We start from the raw sequence: 15,341 nt of genomic DNA on the forward strand, positions 1-15,341 counted from the left end.
GTATATATCTGTCAGGGAAGTTCATGTACAAAAATGATATTGTTAAACTACAATAAAGTTTTGTACATACTTACCTGGCAGATATATACGATTAATGGCCCACCCCCAGGCCTCCCCTCAGGAGACAGGTGGAAGAGAAAAATCTGACAAGCTTACGGGAGTGTTCGTACATCCGCCACCCAGCGGCGGTAAGGTAGACCACCTGACCTACCTGTCCGCGTGTGCCGCGAGATTTGAAATTCTGTCGGGAACGTCGGAGACTATAGCTAAGTATATCTGCCAGGTAAGTATGTACAAAACTTTATTGTAGTTTTAACAATATCATATTGTTATGATACAATAAAGTTTTATACATACTTACCTGGCAGATATATACAATTAAATGGCCCACCCAGCCTCCCCTCAGGAGACAGATGGTGAGAAAAATCTGATGGAAAACGGGAATGGTTCCTATTCCTGCCACCCAGCGGCAGCGCGGTGGATCGCCTGACCTACCTGTAGCGTGTGCGCGAAATTCGAAATTCTGTCGGCGCGACGGAGTCAATAGCTATGTATATATCTGCCAGGTAAGTATGTATAAAACTTTATTGTATCATAACAATATCATTTTTTCAAATATTAATATTATTTATACAGCAATAATATCAATTCATTAAAGAAAATACCATAGTGAATTAGTAAGATTTTAGCTTATATTTAAAAAATTATGGAAGAATGAAGGAAATCCCAGTCTTCTTCCAGTAACCTTTTCTCGAGATCCAGGTACTAAAACTGTCAGATATATCTAGTTCTGTGACAGCCAGGAGGGGGAAGAGCTGCAGTGTTGCAATCACGTGTTCCTGGGTTTCCCCCCCCCCCCCCTTTCTCTCTCTCTCTCTCTCTCTCATTTACTGAGACTCAAGATTTTTTATGTACTTGTAGTATTTGTTTTTAATACTTTTAAATAATAATGATAATAATAATAATAACTGTAATTACAAAATTCATGTGATAGTATTTTAAAGAAATACAATACGTACTAATCTATCCATGTCACTTTTAATTAAGGTTAACTCTCTCTCTCTCTCTCTCTCTCTCTCTCTTTTTGCCACACAAGATAATAATGTGTCATAGTGGTAACTCCCTCCCTCTCTTTCGCTGGAAAGCGTTATAAGTATTTTTTGAGAGAACACAGAGAGATAAACACTCTCTCTCTCTCTCTCTCTCTCTTTTACAGAGATGAAAGAATTTTTATGGTACTAGTATGTAAAATGTTTATTGATAATTTCAGTTATTTAATAATAATAATAATAATAATAATATTAATAATAATAATAATAAAACTTTAATTACAAAATTCATAATGGTCGTATTTTAAAGAGATGAAAATGACCTTTCCATTTCACTTGTAAGGATAATTCCTCTTTCTTACTGGAGATGAGAGTAATTTTTATGGTAGATGTACGTGTTTATTATATTTTCAAATAATAATAATAATAATAATAGAAGTAGTAATGATATGATAACTAATTTCAAAAGAAAATTCTTTCCTTGTCTTTTTCTGTATCAATTTCCCTACCTCATAACTCCAGTGACACTCGGAGCTTAACAATGCCATACAATGGTCAACGAATTTAATGGTTTTATGCAATCTCTCTCTCTCTCTCTCTCTCTCTCTCTCTCGTTCATGTCTCTCATCGTCTCTCTCCTCTCTCTCTTCTCTCTCTCTTTCTCTCTCTATCTCTCTCTCTCTCTCTTTCTTGTATTTTAATGAAAATATACAGTATTTGTGAATACACAGTGTTGCACATGAAAAAAGTAAATTAGTGATAATTTTAGAGATACGGCCCTAAGAAAAATTGCATATAAGTGAAATTTTCCCTGTGGACATGTTTTCAAGAACGTCTTCTGCTTACAACGATTTTCGGGTTACGATGCGTCTTAAGAACGGAACCCCCATCGTAACCTGGGGACTGCCTGTATTGTGACATTGTTTTATTATCCTTGATTTTATCTTGTTACACATATTCTGGGAATGTGGAAATGTTTTAGTCTTTCAGAATTTGTTTGTTTTGGGACGTTTGAGACTTTAGAGGTTCGTGTTGTAGACAAGGTTTTTGTGCTAGGATTTGACTTTCTAGCATAGGAATGAGTAATCCTGCAATTCCTCAACACAAATTTTAAAGGCGGACAATCTCCGATTGTGTTGGTCTTGTCTGCATGCAGGACCTGTCATGATTGCCATCTCATCTCTTTCCTGTCATTTTGGTGGGGGAGGGGCATGAGTTGTATGGCTCATGCCTTTCCCTTTATCCTTGCAGATAAATATGATTATTTTTGCTCTCACAGGATAGAAGATATCTTCTTTCCTGAGGGAGAGAGCTTGTTATATGTTTCTTGACAGGCTCTTCAGTTGTCAGCCCTGCTACCCGCATTTAAGTCTGGCAGCGGTTGCATTCCACTCAGAACTTGGGCGCCCCTATGCTTCACTTTCTTCTGACAGAGATGCCATTTCACTAATTTTGGTATGCTTGTTGGTGCAGTGAAGAGAGAGAGTTTGGAACCCAGTCCTGTGGGTGGTGTGTTCCTTGCTATCTTCAGATCATCTCCCTCTGATGCTTCATCATCCAATGATGTTCGACTTAGTACTTTCTTTTGTCATATGAAATGAAATTGTAGTATGGTTTTGTTTGAATGTTTTTCCGCTCTTACATGCATTGTTTTCTCTCTCTGTAAGAGTTGTCTGCTGTGTGACATCACGGATGGGCCTGTGACGTCATGTCATATCCGCTTCCTTCGGCGTTGGATTTTCTTGGTAAATTCTTTGCTATTCTTCACATGTACATGTCCTTGGAAGGCCCTCTGGTTGCTGTAGGAGACAAAAGAAGGCCTTTTTTCCATCTTTGGCATCAGTGAGGCCTTTGACTCTGGCTACCAGTCCCAATGCCATGATGTCCAACTCTCAAGCATCTTCTCCTCGCCTGTTTACATCAGCTTCGATGATGTCTTTCCCTCTGCCTGTTGCTGTGATGTCACTCGCAGCTTTGTCTGTGACATCATTCCAGTTGGTTGTCAACCCATTGGTGTTCGTTCAAGAGATGTTTGATTGGCTGGACTCTGTGTTTACTAGGAGGTGTCCCGTGGTTCTTAGCAAGAAGCGTTGTAGGGGAAGGGCTCCATCACCTTCTCCTCCTCCCTCTCGTTCTCCAGTCAGACGTTGGAGGATTCGGGACTTTGTGGCTTCTGAAGAGTGGAGAGGGGTGTTTCACCACCTCTTCCCAACATGGACGTACTCTCCCCTTCAAGTACGTGGATGTGTTTCAGTTCGTCGCACATCCAGAACATGATGGAGGTCCCGCTTTTGTCATTTGCCTTCCTGAGTCAAGAGGTTGAGAATCTTTTAAGCAAAGAGTGATCTTCTCCTCCCTGACATTCTCATGTGGATTGTTCCACACATCATGACCATATACATGATTCATCACACGTCCGCATACGTGGTGAAGGTCCTACTTTCGTTGTGTGCCTTCCAGAGTAAGGGGTCGAGACTTTTTCTAGGCAAGAGTGGTTAACAGAAATCCTAGGGAGGAGATTGAATATGTGGACTAATAGCCAAAACTTATTTATTAAGTTAAATGATAGTGAATGTCTTAATAGGTAGTTATATCGGTAATTGCTTTCATTGGGACATTCAATGAATTAGTGAGCTTTATTTTTTATAAGGTCTGAATGCAAGGAATACATTGTTTAATGAATCTTAGAGAAAAACCTTAAAGCCACCAAATCACGGTGCCGTTATGAAAATGACATACCTCAAGATTTTTTCATCCTTTAACTGCTGTAATAATCAAGTCCATACGGTGACTTTTTATCAAGTGTTCTAAACGTCTGTTTTTTGAAAGCAATAGCTTGAGGCTACTGCAGCTGGAATAGGCAATTAATGTTCCATTGCAAGTAAAGAATATGTAGAAAATATAATGTTCTGGGCTTCCACTCGCTGTTGTCTAAGATGGAACTTAGAACTGAACTGACTCTTTCGACCCACCTAACCGCGAAGAAAAGCAGTCTGCCATCTGAGTTGGGTAGTTTCAGGCCGTAAAAGGTTCTCCAACAAGCAATTAGAGATAAAGAGGTGTCACTTTAAACACTGTGATTTCAACAAGGATAATTTTATGAAATACAAAAGCTATTTTAGCATTGTTAAGAGAAAAACATATATAATATACATAAATGCTATCAAATAGAAATGATTAACTGAAAATTTATATTTCACATAAGTAATTTACCAAACAATTACATTAGCTGTAAGCTTTCTTACCTGATAGTCGAAAAGGCAGCTGGTTGTCTGTTCATGAGATGAGAATGGTCTAGTTTACAATGAATTCAAAATTTCTATATGACAGGATATTTTTTCCAATTGCCCCAAAAAGGAGCCTTTTAGTTAGCTGTACACAAATTTCAAACATAGATCCTAGATGACTGTGACCTTTAAAGAAATGTTCAAAAGAAAGGGGTTGAACATTTATTTTCATCAAAATATTAATGGGTTTCATGATCTTTAAAAAAATCTGAAATAATATTTGCACCAGCAGTTAAAAAAAATCTGAAATAATATTTGCACCAGCAGTCAGCAGTCAACTGCTTCCCTAAATCTGTAATGCAATAACTAGGGATACCAATCTTGAAACAATGTAACTTGAACGCTCGTAAGAATTCGATGACAGATTAGTTTAAACAAATTTTCAAATTTTGAGCTCTTGACCACATACATGTAATACAAAGAATCCACACTTGAGAATTTTGACAAAATAATTTTACACCGAATGGTCCCATGAAGTCCACATAGATATTAAATGGTTTATTAGAAGGGTTTAATCTACACATTCTGTATGGACTTTGGTTAAGCTTAACAGTGTGTTCATTGAAACAATGACATTTAGTACAAGTTCCTAGTACCCTTTTGACTATAGAGAAAGTGTGGAATCCAAAGTTTTCCGAAGTTCAGTCACCAGTGAATAGCACCCAGCATGTGCATATTTCTAATGCATGTCCAAGATGATGAGTGGAGTAAGTGCACTATGCTTTGCCAAAAGTAGAGGACAACTGTACCACTTGAAGCTCTCAACACATTTGAGATGCTCACATTTACTTCTGATTCACAACAACCTATCCCTGTCCATGAAAACATTCAGCTGTTTGACATTATTTGGGATGTCCCTAACATTCCTTGATTAGAACGGAATATTTAAAAAACCTTGGGGAAATTCAGATTGCTGATCTTTGAATTTTATTTTGTCTATTAGCTTCTGAACCAAAGCCTTGTAAACTTTCACCAAACGATTGAAGTTGGAGAACCTTTCCAATAGGACTAGATTACTCAGATAACCAACAAGTGAGTAACTTGAATGAAAGCAAGCCATGAGTTTCAGAGCTAGTAATTACATTATCAACATCTGCAAGAGGATTAGGTATAATCACCGATAGAATGTCTTCCCTGCTATACTCTGGAATGATACAATTAGTAGATAAAAAGTGTGGGTCACTGTAATAGTTTGTGTTCACGAGCTGTTTATGGGACATAATTCTTGTTATGCAGTCTGCTGGATTTTCTGTTTTCAGAAACAAATGAAAATTTTAAGGGATGTATTTCACATAACTTTGTAATATGGTTTTATCCTATTCATCACAAAGACCGACTTTTTCTGCATTTTGTCTAGTTTCCTGGAATAGAATTCAACCTTGATAAAGATTCAAGACTATCTGAAAATAATTATTTTGTACATGAACTTCCCTGACAGATATATACTTAGCTATAGTCTCCGACGTACCCGACAGAATTTCAAATCTCGCGGCACACGCGCAGGTAGGTCAGGTGGTCTACCTTACCCGCCGCTGGGTGGCGGATGTACGAACCACTCCCGTTTGCTTGTCAGATTTTTTTCTGTCGCGGGAACGATAACAACTGTTGTCGGTTCCTCTCGATAGTTTTTCGATTCTCGCTTGCCTGGAGTTAATTTGGACTTCTTTTGGTGACGTATTCGCTTTGTTTGGCTTGGCATACGCTGATTGTGGACCGGTTTGATTTTGATTTGGATTTTCTTTAACGATGTCTGACCTAGATTCAGTAGTTAAACTTCGGTGTTTGTTTAGGGTTTGCGTGAATGAAGGATGTAAGGTGAGGTTGCCGAAAGCTTCGGTAGACCCTCACACGGTTTGCATGAAATGCAGGGGGAATGAATGTTCTTTTGCTAACCCTTGTAGTGAATGTAAGGGATTGAATGAAGAAGAATATAAGGCTCTCTCTTCTTATGTTAGGAAGTTGAACGTGATAGAGTGCGTAAGGCTTCCTCTAGAAGTTCTAGTAGATCTAGAATGAGTGAGTTGGATGTGGATCCTAATACTAACGTAGAATTAGAACCTTCTTCCCTTCCCAAGTTGCAGCCCCTGCTCCCCGCACCGAAGCCGAAGATTCGCCTTCGGAGGCGGCAGCTCTGAGAGCCCACGATTCTTTCTATGGATCAGAAGATTCGTCAGTTGGAGTAGGAAAGTCCAAAAGCCGCAAGAGGGCTAGGGAAGAACCCCCACCGGTCAGGCGTCCCCTCGGCAGATCCTGAAGTACGCTCCCAGGCTGCCTCGGATCGCTACAAGAAGGAGCTCCTACGCCGTTGCTTCTCCTCTTCATCTTCTCCCTCTCCGAAGAGAGGTTGGAACTCCCCGGATGCGTCGCGCCCGTTGAAGAGGCTTGGAAGGCTCCCTGCAGTCCTTTGGCTTCCAGTCCGGAGGTTTTCCCGAAAGAATCGTCGGTGGAGGCGAAGAAACCCAGAAATCCTGTGATCGTTCTTCTTCTCGCGCTCCTCGCTCTGTGCCTGCGTCCGAGGAAGAACACAAGATTCCTCTACGAGAGTACTCGCAGGACTTCAAGCTCAGATCACGGCGGCTAGCAGATTCTCTAGCAGTTAGATCACGTAGGAAGAAGGACGTTTCTCTTCCGATCAAGAGATCTAGGCGCCGCTCTTCAGAGGATCGTTCTCCTCTTTTTAAGGCGTTCTCCTTCATATGGGGAGGTTTCGTATGAAGTTAGGGGCTCACGTGAGCGCCCGTCGCTCTCCTGGCTCTCTTTCGACTTCAAGGCGCCAAACATCGGTATGGACGCTCTATGGAGAAAGAAGTTTTTTCTCCAGATGGATTCCCGCTTCCGGTAAGCGCACTGCACCTGCTCATCACGCTATTTCTTCAACTCCCTCACGTGGGTAACTTCTCCTCAGCAGCCTCAAGATCCCTAGAAGGCGCCCTTATACAAGTAGGCGTTCTTCTTCCAGATGTCGCTCTCTCGATGTCGGATCGTGACTTCTCTCCTTACAGGCGTCAAGAGTCTGGTAGAAGTCGTGTGCATGATAGACGGCCTGCTGTTAGCCGCTCCCCGCAAGGTAGGCGCCAAGAGCCTACTGCACATCGATCTCCTAGTAGGCGCTCGTCTCTTTAAGGCGTCATACTCCTGATTATTCTCCTCGGGGCAGACAACAAGCGTCTTTCAAGCGCCCTTCTCCATGTAGGCGCTCTCCCGCTTCTAGGCGCACTACTCCTGACTGTTCGTCTCTTGGTAGGCACCAGGAATCTCGGAAGCGCCCTTCGCCAGGTAGGCGCTCGTTAGCTTTGAAGCGCCCTTCTCCTGAATGTTACCCTCTTGTTAGAAGTCAAGAGTCTCGCAAGTAGCCTTCTCCTAGTAGGCGCATTTCGCCTGCCAGTCGAACTTCCGTTGATCGTACTCAACTGGACAGGTATGGAGAGCCGTTCAAGCGCTCGGCTCCCGATAGGCGCTCTTCTCCCGATAGGCGCTCTTCTCCCCGGCAGCCGCTCGCCTCAGATAGACGCAAGAGTCTAGCAGGCGCTCGCCTCCTCGTAAGCGCCCTGTGGATGTTTCCAAGGATTCTCGGAGTAGGAGCCTACCTCTCCTTCTGCTGAGGTTCCGTCTACCTCAAAGAGGGAGTCTCATCGTAGACAACCCAGATCTTCTCATCGTTCTCCAGTGGATGTGAACTCTTCTAAGAGAGGGCGTTCTCCAACCTCTCGCTCAACTCCTACTAGGATCCCGCGCTCGCTCGAACAAGACGTCCTAGAAGGTTCGGATGAGGAACCGAACACTTCTGCTGCTGTGTCTTCTTACAAGAAGCTTACAGAGCTACTTTTGCAAGTTTTTGGGGATTCCCTTACTCCTACGGCTCCTCCTCCTCACTCACTTTTTTCAACGGCGAAGACAGCGAAGAGTTCTTCTTGTGTGAGGATGAAGCCAACTCTTTCAATGAAGAAGGCACTGAGGAGTTTTGGTTCCTGGATGGCTTTCCAAAAGAAGAAGCGGGGAAAACGATGTTCGCTTTTCCTCCTTCGAAGTTATCAGGACGCGCTGGTTTCTGGTACGAAACAGGAGAAGTCCTTAGGATTGGGTCTACCGTCTTCGGCTGATTTGGATTTTTCGGCGCTGGTAGATTCGACAAGGAGAGCTGCCCTTAACTCTGCTAAGACAACTTGGGCAATGAATGAACTGGATCACATGCTAAAAGGCATGTTTAGAATGCTGGAAGTATTTAACTTCCTTGATTGGTCGTTGGGGGTCCTAGCCAAGAAATTGAAGTGCCAGAGTCATTTTCGCCAGAAGATATCATGTGTGTTTTGTCTTGTATGGACAAGTCGGTAAGAGACGGAGCGAGTGAAATCGCTCCCTATGGGGCCGGGCCGGGATCGTGAAGAAGAGGTGTTTTGTTTATTGTTCCTTCTTAACGAAGTCTGTCTCCCATGCCCAGAGGTCTTCTTTGCTGTTTGCTCCCCTGTCTGCTCAGTTGTTCCCTAAACATCTAGTGCAGGACATTTCGAGATCGCTTTCGGCTAAAGCCACCCAGGACCTTTTGGCACAGTCGGCAAGAAAACCTCGCCCTTCCTTCCCTACCAAGGCTAAGAAGGAAAAGTCAAGTGTGCGAGAACCCTTTCGAGGGGCGTCTTCCTCAAGAACCTCTACGTTTAGAGGTCGTAGACCTTCAAGAAGGGGTAAGACTTTCGCCAAGTCTGTTAAAGCCCCAAATAACTTGCAAGTCCTTTAAACAACGGTGGGGGCCAGACTCTTAGAGTTTGCAGAAGTCTGGGCCCAAAAAGGGGCGGATCCTTGGACCCTTTCTATTTTGAGGAGAGGTTACCTCATCCCTTTCGTCGAAAGACCTCCTTGACGACCATCCCAAGGGAACTGACGGCCAGGTATAGAGACCCCATCATGAATCAAGCTCTCCATCTAGCAGTAGATCAGATGCTGGAGAAGGGGCTATCGAACTAGTGACAGACCATCGTTCATCGGGCTTCTACACCGCCTTTTCCTAGTTCCGAAGTCCTCAGGGGGATGGAGACCGGTGTTGGACGTAAGCGCCCTGAACTTCTTCGTAGAAAAGAAGTTCACGATGGAAACGCCTTCATCAGTGCTGGCAGCACTTCGTCCAGGGACTGGATGGTTTCCTTGGATTTACAGGACGCTTACTTCCACGTACCGATCCATCCTTCTTCGAGGAAGTTCTCAGATTCATGATGGGGGGGAAATTTTTCAGTTCAGGCTCTGTGTTTCGGCCTCTCGACGGCCCCTCAAGTGTTCACAGGGATTTTGAGGAATGTGATTCAATGGCTTCGTTTGAAAGGGGTGAGGATATCCATGTACCTTGACGATTGGCTAATAAGGGCCAATTCAGAAGATCGTTGTTTGAAGGACTTACAAGTAACTCTAGAATTGACGAAGGCGTTGGGACTTCTCGTCAATTTCAAGAAGTCGTCACTAATTCCCGAGCAAGAGTGTGTGTATCTCGGGATACAGATGAACTCTCTGAGTTTTCGGGCTTTTCCCTCTCAGGAAAGGATAGCCCGAGGATTCGAGAGAGTAACAACCTTTCTTAGGGAAAGAAGTATGCACAGTGAGGGAGTGGATGAGTCTGCTGGGGATGCTCTCCTCGCTGGAGCAATTCGTTTCCCTAGGAAGGTTGCACCTGAGACCGCTCCAATTCTTTCTTCATCGGAATTGGAGTCGTCGTTCTCAGGATTTGACGTTCTCCCTCTCGTTATCCCAGGACGTCAAGAAACATCTATGTTGGTGACAGATCCCAACCTCTTTGCGAAGGGACTGTCTCTTCAATCCCAGAACCCCAACCTGGTGTTGTTCTCCGACGCGTCGGACACGGGGTGGGGGGCAACTCTGGGAACCAGCGAAGTGTCAGGTACCTGGGTGGGGGACCAGGTAGCATGCACATCAACAGAAAGGAGTTGATGGCTGTGTGGTTGGCTCTGAAGGCTTTCGAGCCCAAAGTCAGAAGATCGGTAGTGCAAGTCAACGCGGACAACACTACAGCTCTGGCATATATCAAGAAACAGGGGGACGCATTCCTTCTCCCTGTACGAGACAGCAAGAGACCTTCTTCTGTGGGCAGAAGAAAGGGGAATCAAGCTTCTCACCAGGTTCGTGCAGGGAGAAAGGAATGTAAGAGCAGATTTCCTCAGCAGGAAAGATCAGGTCCTTCCCACAGAGTGGACCCTTCATCTGGATGTATGCCAGAGCCTGTGGAAGTTATGGGGCAGGCCACACATAGACCTCTTTGCCACGTCAAAGAACAAGAGGCTGGATCCTTACTGCTCTCCGATATCGGATCCAGAGGCATTAGCAATAAAAGTTCGTAGAGTCCGATTCAACGAGAATGACCTTAATCGCTCCCTTTTGGCCGGCCCAAGAATGGTTCACAGAGGTACTGGAATGGTTGGTGGAACCTTCCAAGATCGCTCCCGCTAAGGAGCAATCTACTCAGACAACCCCACTTCGACAGTACCACAAAAATCTCCTCGCTCTCAGTCTGACTGGCTTCAGACTGTCCAAAGTTTGGTCAGAGCGAAAGGCTTTTCAGCAACAGTGCTAAAGCAATCGCAAGAGCGAGGAGACCTTCCACCTTGCGTGTATACCAGTCAAAGTGGGATGTCTTCAGACGTTGGTGCAAGAGGAAGAACATTTCCTCTTCCAGTACCTCTGTGACCCAAATTGCGGATTTCCTTATTTTCCTCAAAGAAGAATGTCATCTTGTTGTGTCAACTATTAAGGGATACCGCAGTATGTTGGCGGCGGTATTTCGGCATAGAGGCTTAAATATATCCGATGATAAGGACCTGCATGATCTTATTAGATCATTTGAAACCATTAAGCGTCCTCATGTGGTACCGAACTGGAATCTAGACGTAGTTCTACAATTCCTTGGATTGTCTAGATTCGAACCTCCTGGCTTAGCCTCTTTCAAGGATTTGACGAAGAAGGCTATCTTCCTTTTGGCCCTAGCTACAGCTAAGAGAGTGAGTGAGCTCCAAGCTATTGAGGGCAATGTAGGGTTTAAGGAAGATTCTATGGTGTGTTCGTTTCTTCCAAGTTTCCTTGCAAAGAATGAAAACCCATCACGCCCTTGGCCCAGGAGCTTTGAAGTTCGTAGTTTATCTTTTCTAGTAGTAGGGGAAGAGACTGAAAGAACTCTTTGCCCTATGAGAATTATGAAGTATTTCCTTAAGAGGAAGGAACAACTTAAGGCTAATCAAGATGTGCTTTGGTGCTCCGTAAAGGACCCCACTCGGCCCATGTCGAAGAATGCTCTTTCCTTTTTTCTGAGAAGCCTTATTACAGAGGCACATGTTTGCCTGTAAGGAAGAACATTTTAGACTACTGAAAGTGAAAGCTCACGAGGTGAGAGCCATTGCAACTTCGCTTGCATTCAGAAAAAATATGTCTGTGCGGAACTTGATGGAGGCGACTTTTTGGAGATGCCAATCGGTTTTCGCAAACCACTACCTACGTGATGTAAAAATCACATATGATAAATGCTTCGCCTTGGGTCCTTTCGTATCGGTGGATTCGGTGCTGGGGCAGGGAGCTGAAACTTGTCCTGTGTAATTTTTTTATGTTACCCTATATTTTATATTGGTGTTTTTTGCTTGTCTGAAAGAGGTTGCAGGAGGCACGTCTTTTTGTCGTAATATTAACCCTTTGTATTTTGGTTAGGTGGTCTGGTGGGTTTTGGCTCCTTGCAGAGGTAGTGGTAAGGATCTGTTAGGAAAGCGGACAAGGTCCCTCTAACAGGATCCGACTTGGATTCTACCACAATAGGGGATCACTATCCCAGTGGTAGATCCGAGAGTCTTTCAGCATCAGGTCACGTCCTAGCTGTAGCTCTCCAGGCAATGCAGACTCAGAGACAGTATCTATGAAGTCTTCATCCTGAAAAGGTGAGAACCAAGGTTTTTATATCCTACAACATTAGTTGTTTCCCGTCTTACCTGTATTATTTAGCTGTCTCTTACCCTCCACCAAGGGTGCCAATCAGCTAAGTATATATCTGTCAGGGAAGTTCATGTACAAAAATGATATTGTTAAACTACAATAAAGTTTTGTACATACTTACCTGGCAGATATATACGATTAATGGCCCACCCAGCCTCCCCTCAGGAGACAGGTGGAAGAGAAAAATCTGACAAGCAAACGGGAGTGGTTCGTACATCCGCCACCCAGCGGCGGGTAAGGTAGACCACCTGACCTACCTGTCGCGTGTGCCGCGAGATTTGAAATTCTGTCGGGTACGTCGGAGACTATAGCTAAGTATATATCTGCCAGGTAAGTATGTACAAAACTTTATTGTAGTTTAACAATATCATATTTTCAATAATGTTGATTGGTTTAATGCATGAAGGACCACCCAAATCTGCATGAACCCACAAGGAAGGGATGCTTTTCATTCCAATTGTATTGACATTCTATTTTTCCCTGAAAGAAAACTTACTTCCATTGTCTCTAAGTCCTGGATAGAAATACATAACAGCACAACACATTGATTTATTGCTATCAGAAAATCCTATCAACTCATAAGAGCTCTCTCTATTTCCAACAAATCTCTTAATTTCAAGAACAAGAGAGGCATTAGCTTGTTTAGCAATTGATCTCCATTCTCTTAACATATCAGGAGAGAGGGCATTGCAATTTGTGCAAGAACAACCAACTTCTGTTTAGTGAGGACCATTATAGTTATGAATGTCAAACTGCGATGCAACAGTTCTTAAAATTAGGCTTTTAGTATTAGCTTGCAGGTTTAGGTTAATAGTGTGTGGGATGCTGCCACATTGATCCATGCAGGAAATGGAATGAAGGGTGACAAATTAAACCCGTAGATTCTTTAAAATCTTGTAATGAAGATATACCGACATCAACGTGAAAGCAGCGGGAAGCAGGTCCGTGCTTGTCACTACAATGACCACTGGACAGTGACTGACTATGCACACGGCGGAAAAAAAAAAGCGGTGTTGACATATCTAATTACATTGTTGCCACGATGCATAATGAAATAGTGGTCTTACAATATGTGCAATGGGAAAAGATAAATGGAAACATGAATATCATTCTTCTACGAAATAATGTTAAAGCAAATATACATTAATGTTCATAAACTGTACGTAATGTAATTAACAGCATAACATTAAATATCTATACAAATAGGTTTTGTAGATAGGGTATCTTTAGAACGATCCCACTGCATAGCTAGCAACTTTACCTTAGTAGGAGTTTCTTCTTCAAGATCAGAGACAATGAGGGATTGTAAACTACTGTCATTTGACATGAATTGCTGAAGACCAAATTTGTAAGGTTCAAAAATTGAGTTCAGTTGATTGTATGCCCATAAAAAAGTTTGAGAATTTTCTGCTGTAAAAGCACAATTGTCCTTATAACAAAGTTATATGCTTCAAGTATCTAATATTTGATGAATCATCCTCAGAGTTGAGAACTAAAATCTTGAAAAGACCTAACAATAAAATCGTGGGTGAAAATTGTAGCCCAAAAGGTAAACGAACATTCTTGTAAGCTATAATAGGAAAATCTTTCTTCTGAACATTTCGAAACCAAAGGAATAAAAGCTTATTCTGATCAATTTCTTCCAAACTAATATTGTTGAAAGCCTTTTTTATATCAAAGGTGCAGATTAAGGGGTCAAAATGTACTAAATACAACAAAGCTGAGGAAATTTTCTGGTTAAGTGAAGGACCGGGATGAATAACTTGGTTATGACTAACTGTCATGAGTTTTGTCAGGTTGTTTTCGCAAAGATTTCAAAGAAACATAACTCTATGTGGTTTGAATGCTGGCATGTAGGGCAAGAAGCTATGCTCAGGATGAATCTTGAGGAATTCATTGAGGTTTCAATGATACCAGCAGCTTCTTATTCCTGGAAAGTGTCATCCATTAATTTTAAAGTTCCTCATTCTTTAAAAGTGTGTTCAAATGTTCAAATTACAAATGACTTAACTTTAGGATGCCAAAGAAAAGGCATTTTGAGCCTTCCTTGTTCATCATACACCGTATTGTCTAGAGCAAATTTAACTAAATTATCATGTATGGTCTAGAGCAAATTTAACTAAATTATAATTAATCTCAGAAGTCTTGTCATTATAAATCTGATTATCATGATTTGTGTAATATGAACACTGTCTCTCAAAAATGTCATTTGTAGCTTATTGTAACTCTGCATCAACAAGATCAGCCTTATCATTGAAGATTGAAGAATTAGCATTGAAATCTGTGATTTCAATGCAATTATCTGTGGATGTCATGCAAGTGGTACTTTTGACAGGAATGCAATTTACGGGGTCAGTCATTAAACATGAATACATATGAATAAACTGGCAAACCCTCCAAGTCATGCAATAGCTGCTTAACATCACCCTTCAACATTATTCCAAGAGGAGTCTAAGAATATAAGGAAACTTTCCCTTTACCTAAGAGAACATCCGAATCTGGTATACAATGCGACGATTTACACCCCAAAATAAACTATATCATTGATATCATCCTGGCAAATCTTTAAAGATTCGTCTGCTAATTTATATCCCTCCATGAGAAAGTTAACAACTTTTCTCAAATTTGAAAGTTTTAACAACATTAATTGAAGGAATACACAAAGCCCTAAAAGTTTCCAATTCATCACCAAACTTAACATTTAATTATACTAATTTACTCCTATACTTCTTAGGTACATTAATGCTGTTTACGGTAACAGAAAAGTCATCATTAATGACTTTCAGATCAAGCTGTGATGCCAGACTTTCAGTTATAAAGTTAGACTGGCAACCACCATCTTTCAACAATCTCACTTTTGCCACCGATATTACATGCAAATGTAGGCAATGTAGATTTCCCGTCAATATCCCTCTGCAAAGCTTCTGTCAGACTTGAGATAGAGGGAGGGAGCATTTATATTTTGGAGGAATAATGAAAGAATGATTTTAATTTATTATGCATTTTGAAATTTTTGAGGAGAGAAGAAGAGACA

The 15,341-nt window shown here is 42.1% G+C and overlaps 1 protein-coding gene across 1 annotated transcript in view; it reads left to right on the forward strand.

Moving 5' to 3' along the window:
• The window catches only part of LOC135217398 (CDGSH iron-sulfur domain-containing protein 3, mitochondrial-like), a 111,879-nt gene that overhangs the window by 78,617 nt on the left and 17,921 nt on the right, over positions 1-15,341 (forward strand). The gene's annotated exons all lie outside the window — the stretch shown is intronic.

Source organism: Macrobrachium nipponense, chromosome 7 (genome assembly GCF_015104395.2).
Source record: "Macrobrachium nipponense isolate FS-2020 chromosome 7, ASM1510439v2, whole genome shotgun sequence".
NCBI classification, from domain to species: Eukaryota; Metazoa; Arthropoda; class Malacostraca; order Decapoda; family Palaemonidae; genus Macrobrachium; species Macrobrachium nipponense.